Below are 8145 nucleotides of genomic sequence, written 5' to 3' on the forward strand. Positions count from 1 at the left end.
GTATTGTATAATGTTTAGGGATAATGAATCATGTACCTATCTCTTGGGTACTCTGCCCCCTTTATAGGTAGGGTCTTGAATGTGGTAATGATGACCGAGTGGAGGATCTAGGATCCGGGCATGACAGATGGAGGAATTAACAATTCTGTCTCCTAGCCGTTATAAGCAATTTTTAACCGCTTCTTTGGATTAATGCATATCCCTTGATTGGGGTGTAACTGTCCGGATCATTAACATGTGTCCATGAATGATGTATAACAGACCGAATGGTTAATGCACACTTGTTATCTGCAAACTAATAGATTAGGCACTCCCGACTATGCTAGTCTCGGGTGCTGATTCTTGGGATGGTCTAATGCAGTAGATGGACCGGCCTTTCACAAAGGTTCGGGGCTTTTCATAATGGGCCTGTCATGGAGTTTTGGGCTTTCTTTCCTGTATTTATGCGTTAGGGACCCGTGGGCCCAACCCCAAAAATATGTGTAACAACAGCAAATAAGGAAAAAAAAAAGTAAAAAGAAATGAATAAATAAATAAATCATTGTGCTTCCTGAAAAAATTCGTAGGCCTAACTTATCTCCTAAAACCGGTTCAATAAGAGAGGGTTGCACATTTCTTATAAACATGCCCAAAATCTTGTCCACAGGCAATGTGAGACTATTTCTCAACACTCTCCCTCACATGCAAGCTGATATTTTTCTTGGTCCTTGTCACATGGTAAGTAGTGTGAGCCTCCATTCGTCCTGTGGTAGGCTCTGATACCATTAAGAAATTTATGGGCTTAATTCATTTCATAAAACTGGTTCAATAAGAGAGAGTTGTCTATTACTTATAAACATGCTCAAGTCTACAGGCAATGTGGGACTATTTCCACTTCCTACTTTCTTTTCAAAACTCCCAAGGATTTTCAAACTGTCGCCTGATCTCCATCCAGAAGAAAACAACAAATGGCTGCCTTTGTTGTTTTTGTTCCTATATATACTGCCTCCTTTTGTTTTCATTTCCTCTCAATTTCCTTTTGTTTTTTGTTTTCTTCTTCGTCCTCTTGGCCAACGAACTGCTAGAACAGAGACAAAGGGGTTTTGTTTTACTTGGTTTTGTTTTATGCCCAGACAGAGTCTCAAGGCCGTTGCTTCTTGGTTTTGCATGTTGCAGTCCCTTTACACGCTGGTTCCTTGTTTCATTTCATTTCTTTTTTCTTTTTTTTCTTTTTTATTTTATTATTTTCAACTCATTAAAGAGCTGATTTTCTTCCTGGTTTGTGCAATGCCTCCTCTAGCTCTCATGCATCTAATCAGTCATGGGTGCAGGAGCATTTGTCTTGTTTTATTTAATGTTGTCTCTTGAAAAGACTGCTCTCTTTTCTTTTTAACGTTTTCACGTACTGCAGATGTGACCGATTTCTCCAGAAATTTGAAATGAAAACCACTCTCCCATTTTGTAAGAACATTAATGGTGCAGCTTCTTCATGTCTTCTTTTGTATTACAATCAAATCTCATAATATATCAAATCTGATTACCATCAAATCTCATAATATAAGATAATCAATATACTTTACCACTTTCATCCCTTCTTCTTCACGCTCTCTTCATGCTGTAGCAATAACCATTCAATGTATAACTCAGAAAATAGCATTTCTTTGCACAAATCATAATATCACATTTTTAATGCATAAGTCACAAAATATTATTTCAACTACTTTAAAGTTTGTTTACTCTTAATTTTCTCTTTTAACTTTTTTTCTCATAACATTCCGCTCCAATGTCTGCGATTTACCTTATAGTCAATTAATAATAGCTTAAATGTGTATAATTTCTTTAATTAAACTAAGCATTATCATAATTTGTTTGCATTTGTTCTTGCATTTTATAATGATTTTTGGAATATTGTCTAATCATTAGTATTGATCTTAAAATGTATATATATATATATATATATATATATATATATATTTTGATTTAATCTTAAAATGATATATTAATACAAAAGGTTAAATACCTTTTTGCTCCATGTGGTTTAACAACTTTATTTTTTACCCTATATGGATTAGTTTTTATCAAAGAAGGTAGTTCAAGTTTACATAAAAATAGATATAGTACCCCCATCTAAATTTTGTCCAAAACTTAACGGAAAGCCACATCAGTACCATTAAGAAATTGACATGTGTCCATATACCTAATCAAAAATATTAAAAAATTATATTTAATTAATTTTTAAAAAAAATAAATAAAATAAAAATTGGGGTGGCTCTTTTGGCCTTTTTGGGTGGCTGGCCACCCCCTTTGGCCATTGGGCACTCCCAATCAGGTCAGATAAGGGTAGATAGGACATTCCAAGGGGCCAAATGGGGGTGGCCGAAACCACCCCAAAGGGGCCAAATAGTAAAAGAATTTGATGGTTTCTCTGGAAGGTGTTGCATTCTGAATGGAGGGCTTGGGGAAATCTCTTTGCTTCTGTGCAGTAATTATATATCATGTAGTTTTTCAGCACCCATTTAAGCCTGTCTTGATTTGCAGTGTCCAGCTCTTGTGAAAGCCAGGAATTAGTAGTGGTGGAAGAAGATGAAGTGCAGGAAGATGCTCCAGAGGACCAAATGCAAGCATCGGCTTTGAAGTTTATGTAGGAAGCAGTAAAGGGGGCTCCGTGAATTTTAGATGAATATTTAAGCATAACCTTGACTTCGTGAATTGTGGCCCAGTTATCGGCATTCCAGAGAGGCAGACACTGGAGTATATTCTCATCGGTTGGTTCCTTGGGAATGCAATACCAATCAATTCTGAGTTCTTGAACTCTCTAATGGGGTTTGGGGGGGGGGGGGGGGGGGGGGGGGGGTTTCGGCCACCCCATTTGGCCCCTTGGAGTGGCTGAACCATCTCCAGGGCTGTGAGGTGGCAATCCAGCCAGATGAGGGTGGCCAGGCCACCCCAATGTCCAAAGGAGGGGTGCCACCCACCCCAAATGGACAAAGGGATGACTACGACCTCCCCATTTTTTATCTTTTTTTAAACAAAATTTAATTAAATATAATTTTTTAATATTTTTAATTAAAAAAAAAATTATTTTTAATTTAGGTTAAATACCTTATTCGCCTATGTGATTTAACAACTTTACTTTTTATCATAGAAAGTACATGGGGTTTGCATAAAGAACTTAAAAAATAATAATTAATTAATTAATTAATTAAATATATTTTTAACGTTTTTAATTTTTTTAAAAAAAATATTTATTTTTAATTAATTATTTGGACACGTGTCAGTTTGTTCTTGGTGCTAACATGGCATTCCATCAATTTTTGAATGGAAGTTTGACGATGGTACCATCTCCGTCTTTATGCAAACATCATGTACCTCCTGTGATAAAAAGTAAACCCTATGAGGCAAAAAATAAAGTTAAACCACATGAGTGAATAAGGTATTTAACCCTTTTAATTATGTATATTAACACGTATCAATTTCTTAATGGTGTTGACGTGACTTTTCGTCAAATTTTGGACGGAATTTAGATGGAGGTACCATCTCCGTCTTTATGTAAACCCAAGGTATCTCTTGTGATAAAATCTAAACCCTAAGGAACAAAAAATAAAGTTGTTAAACCATATGGGGCAAAATGGTATTTAAGCCTTTGTATTAATATATCATTTTACCCCATGAACTATCCATTCATTTGCACTTTTACCTCCAATGTTTAAAACGTGACACTTGACCCCCCCAAACTTTCAAATTGTTGCAATTTGATACTTAAAAAAAAAATATGTTGGGGTGGCCGACCACCCCCAGGCGGCCGGTCTGGGGTTGGCCGAACCACCCCTTTAGGCCATGGGGGTGGTTCGGCCACCCCCAAACGGCCGACCTGGGGGTGTACAAACTACCCCCAGGCCAAACAGGGTGGCTGGCCACCCCCTATGGGGTGGTTCAGCCACCCTAACATATTTCTTCCTTGTTTTTTTCTGGTTTTTTTTTTATGTTTTTTTTTTTAAAAAAAAAAAGTTAGAATGGTTGAATTGCAACAATTTGAAAGTTTGAGGGGTTAAGTATCACGTTTTAAACATTGAAAGTAAAAGTGCAAATGGATGGATAATTCAGTGGGTAAAATGTATTTTCCCCTATTATTAATTGACTATAAGATAAATCGCAGACATTGGAGTGGAATGTTAAGAGAAAATTAAGAGTAAACAAACTTTAAAGTAGTTGAAATAATATTTTGTGATTTATGTATTAAAAATGTGATATTATGATTTATGCAAAGAAAAGCTATTTTATGAGTTATACATTGAATGGTTATTGTTACAGCATGAGGAGAGCGTGAAGAAGAAGGGATGAAAGTGGTAAAGTATATTTGATTATCTCATATTATGAGATTTGATGGTAATCAGATTTAATATATTATGAGATTTGATTGTAATCTCCTTCTTTTTTAGGTTATTAGATTTGAATGTCTCATTCAAATCTGATATAATTTTCATATTTGTATTATTCTCATCTACCATAGTTCTCATATAAATAGGAGACTATTATATTATTGTAAACATCACCAAAGAATAAGAGCAAAATGTAAGTCCTTTAAGCTTTATCATGTAGAAGTAGGATACAGACCAAACCAAATAATTCTTTGTATCTATTTTATTATTTTCATATTATATATATTTTATTCTAGATTATATTTTCTTTCATGGTATCAGAGCCACATGCTACCATTATTTTCAATCCTAAATCTACGCTTTCACCCCTCTATTGCTCTCTGATTTGCTCTCTCTCATTCTCAAAATAAATAAATAAATAATAAAAAAGGGAAACCGCCCTTATTATTTTGGCCATTTGTTGGCTATTATTTTGTTACTGTTGGTCCAATAGTTGACCCAAACCCATCTTTTAACATTTGTTGTATTGTTTAATTATCCAGGCCCAGCTTTTGTGGTATTGTTTCAAGACCCAAGCTCATTTAAAGCCCTTTATTGGCCTCAGTTATACTCAAAGTTGGCTTTTTATTTCAGCTCAAAGTTGGCTTTCATTTAAGACCCATAGTTAACCTTATTTTTAGCCCTTTTATCCTTATTTTTATCCATTTTGTTGGCTTTCATTTTGCCCCGTAGTTGGTCCTCTTCGGCATATTGTTATTTAAGGCGTATTTCCAATCACTGTCATCGACCGCCTCCAGTCACCGTCGCCGGCTGCCACCAACTCTAGCAAGTTTTCGGCCATCTATTGCCAACCGTTGTCATCTCCCAAAAAAAAAACGAAAAAAAAGGGAGAAAAAAAAAATCCTTTTTAAACTCAAAGTTCCAAAATTTTCGAGTTTGAGGGAGAATGTCAGAATATATTTGATTATCCTATATTATGAGATTTGAAAAATCCCATCCAATATGATATTATGGGAGTTTTCAACCAAAGTACGTGATTCCTCAAGTTTTGCAATTAAAGCCTATTTTTTAAGAGATCAATTTCACTAAGCTTTGTAAAGTACTTTTTTTTTTTCTTTTTTTTTTTTTTTTGGTTAAATACACTTTACCTCCAAAAATTTGAGCTCATTTTCAATTTGACCTGCAATGTTTCAATTTTTACAATGCACCCCACCAAAAGTTTAAAAAAAATTTCAATGTGGTCATCCATTAACCATTTTCATTTTCTCTAACGAAAATAATGACAAATACTAAATTGCTCCTACAATTTTATTTTTTATTTTTTATTTTTTTTTTAAATTACAGTCACCCCTTTGGCCATGGGCCACCCCCATCAGGCCGGATTGAGGGGCCAAATGGGGGTGATTTCGACCACCCCCAAATCTTGAGCCACCCCCACAACCCATGAGGGGTGGCCAACCACCCCCAAGGGCCTAAATGGGGGTGACCTCGCCACCCCCATGTGGCCAAATGGGGTGGCTACGGCCAACCCAAAAGACTAGATTGGGATTGGCTCACCACCCCCATGACCCATGGGGTGGCCGACCACCCCAAAGGGGCCCAAATGGAGGAGGCCAAAACCACCCCCAAACCCTTTAGGGGTGGCCAAAGGGGCTGGCTCGTTCACCCCCTATTGCCCAGAATGGGCATGCCCAAAGGGGGTGGCCAGCCACCCCCCATTTAGCCAATGAAGGTGGCTACGGCCACAACCTTTTTTTTTTTTTTTTTTTTGATTTTGGTTTGACTTGTGGGCATTTTTAAAATTTGTTAAAATACATAGGGACAATTTAGAAATTTAAGATAAAAAAATACACGTGACCAATTTTCAGTCAAATTGGACGAAAATAGTTAACAGATGGGCCATATTTAAAATTTTTGAAACTTTGATGGGGTGTATTGTAAAAATTGAAACACTGGAGGTTAAATTGAAAATGGGCTCAAACTTTGGGGGATAAAACGTAATTTTCTCTTTAAAAAAATAATTACTTTCATTAAAAAATAAAAAGAAAAAAAAAAAAAAACTATCATCGATAGATAGCCATGAAGAGCCGGCGGCATGATATGTTCAAGTGGCAATTCACTCATAAACTCGTTGCACTCCTTAGCAGTGTCCGGTAAATAGTTACAACATGTGTACATCTTGACAAATCGAAGACATAAATGAGAGTTTGGAGAGACTGATTAAAAGGTCGAACAGAATGCTAGGATTTTGGAACGGATCTGGCTCACATCTTTTTCTCGATGAACAGAGTTATGAGTCTGATGAACAGAGTTATGAGTCTGATGAACAGAGTAAGGAGCTTTATGAATAGAGTCAGAAGTTTTACGAACAAAGTAAGGAGTTTTATGAACAAAGTCAGTAGTATTATGATCAGGATATGAAAGTAGATAGTCATTAAAAATTGAGCTCTGCACATTGTCATACAAAAAATTGTGACGAGGAAATTTGGTTTCCCAATCTTGTAGCATATATGATTCGTTATGCAAATCGAGGCATCTTTCAAAATGAGTTGCATCATAGTTTTTGTAATCCACAATTGACTGTATAAATCGAATCCTATCAACAGAATCGAAAGTTGCGCCATGACAGAGCTGATAGAAGCTGTACTCAAGTACAGTAGGTGCATCATTTGCATACAAACTCATTAGTAAGGCCCTCGAAAAAAAGAAAAGGAAGTTCATCGGTAAAGGCCACAAGATATTGTTTACGTACATCAAATATGCAACTAGATACCTAAATTGAACAATATCATCACAGATACCACCACGAAATTGGTATTTGTCCAGTTGAACATATGGAACATAAGGGAAAGTTATCATTAATTCTAGGGGTTGAACAAAAATATTATTGATAAGGTTAACGCAAGTCCAGGATGAAACATGGAGTTCCCGAGGGTGATCCGCAATGCGTTGTATCATCCTCCTTCCTTTCCGACTAAATTCAATCATATTTTCACTTTGATCAAACTTCCATATGTTCCTTTCGGCTCTTAGTTGTGCATCTGAATGGCATAAATGACTTAATAATTGTCGAAAACTCTATACAAGAAAAGAAAACTAAGTCATAACTAAAATAAATCATTACTCTCATTAAAAGAAAAAAAAAAAAAAAAAAAAAAAAACCTGTCATCGGTAGATAGCCGTGAAGAGCCAGCGGGGGGATATGTTTAGGTGGTAGCTCAATCATAAACTCGTTGCACTACTTACCAATGTCCACTAAATAGCTACAACCTGCGTACATCTTGAAAAATCGAAGACGGAAAGGAGAGTTTGGAGAGACTGATTAAAAGGTCGAACATGAGGTTAGGTTCTTGGAACGGATCTGGCTTACATTGTTTTCTCTCTGAACAGAGTCAAGAGTCTTACAAAAAGAGTAAGGAGCTTTACGAACAGATTTAGGAGTCTCACGAACAAAGTAAGGAGTTTTACGAACAGAGTCAATAGTCTTACGATCAGGATATGAATGTAGATATTCATTAAAAACGAAGCTCTCCACAACGTCATACAAAAAATGGTGACGAAGAAATTTGGTTTCCCAATCTTATAGCATATATGATTCGTTATACAGATTGAGGTATCACTTAAAATGAGTTGCATCATAAGTTTTGTAATCCACAACTGACTGTATAAATTGTATCCTGTCGAGAGAATCGAAAGTTACGTCATGATAGAGCTGATAGAAACTATGGTCAAGTATGGTAGGTGCATCATTTATATACAAACCAATTACAAAGACCCCCGAAAAAAT

This window comes from Corylus avellana, chromosome 11 (genome assembly GCF_965113065.1).
Source record: "Corylus avellana chromosome 11, dhCorAvel1.hap1.2, whole genome shotgun sequence".
Lineage (NCBI taxonomy): Eukaryota > Viridiplantae > Streptophyta > Magnoliopsida > Fagales > Betulaceae > Corylus > Corylus avellana.